We start from the raw sequence: 1135 nt of genomic DNA, 5'->3' as shown, positions 1-1135 counted from the left end.
ATAGCCATATGTCAGTGGTCAGTGTCTACCTCCCAAAGATTAAATCCCCTAGATGCATCTGCGGATAGTGGATCTGACATAGGTGCTGATCGGAAACTTGTTGAGAATGATGCAGATTTACCTGATGAGTCACAAGGAAATGTCTTCACAGACATCAGAAGGGAACTTTGATCTTTATGCTAAATTCTTTGGATCATTGTTTACCTTCCCAGAGTTCAAATCTAGAACCCTAAAAGGGAAACTAACAACTTGTAGATTATGACTCAAATTCATCTGACGAGTCTAAGGCCCCATTTGTTAACAGGTGAATGAGTGACTATCAACTGAACCATTCCTTTTTACGCTATTCATATTATTTGATTCAAATATTATGCATCTGGACGATTGTATTTCTTCTGAACAAGTGCTGGACTAGTGGGCTTTCATTTTTTATTAAAAAAATCTTCTTGTCCTCCTAGTTGTACGCAAACACATGTAGTGGAATCTGTTTTGTACCTAAAAAAGTTGGTAAATTTTTAAATTTCATATTTTATATTTAGAAAATGTAAGTCTAATTTATATTACTTCTGAATGAATCAAAAATAATTAAATATATAATTATTTGAATTAAAATAGAAAAATATGTACACTTTCTTTAAGCTTATATATAGGGATGTCAATACATGAAGTACTTTTTATATAGAGATGAACCATTATTTAAAGAATATAAATACATAATTTATTTTATTTTTCATCATATATAGTTACAAATTTTAATTACAAATTAATGATGAAATTGCACAATTTTTTATTTAAAAATTATTGTAGTTTGATGAATTTGTTTAAAGTAGTTTTGTAGTAAAATCACAATAAAATCATAGTTATCCAAATTTATTTCACAATAGAATCAAATTAAAAATAATTGTTTTCAAATTTTATTTGTTAAACTTTTTATTATATTTAAATATATAATTATTATTCTACATTAGCAATAAATTTGATAAAATTTTATAATAGAATCAAGGTTCTTTACGGTTCTATATATAAAAGGGTTCTCTCTTGAAAAACAATACACACACACAGATATATATATATATATATTAAGAGAAATATATTCATTTTTAACATGTAGTATTATCTTAAGATTATTAGTGAC

Source organism: Apium graveolens, chromosome 7 (assembly GCF_009905375.1).
Source record: "Apium graveolens cultivar Ventura chromosome 7, ASM990537v1, whole genome shotgun sequence".
Lineage (NCBI taxonomy): Eukaryota > Viridiplantae > Streptophyta > Magnoliopsida > Apiales > Apiaceae > Apium > Apium graveolens.
Note: the sequence above shows the minus strand (reverse complement) of the source record.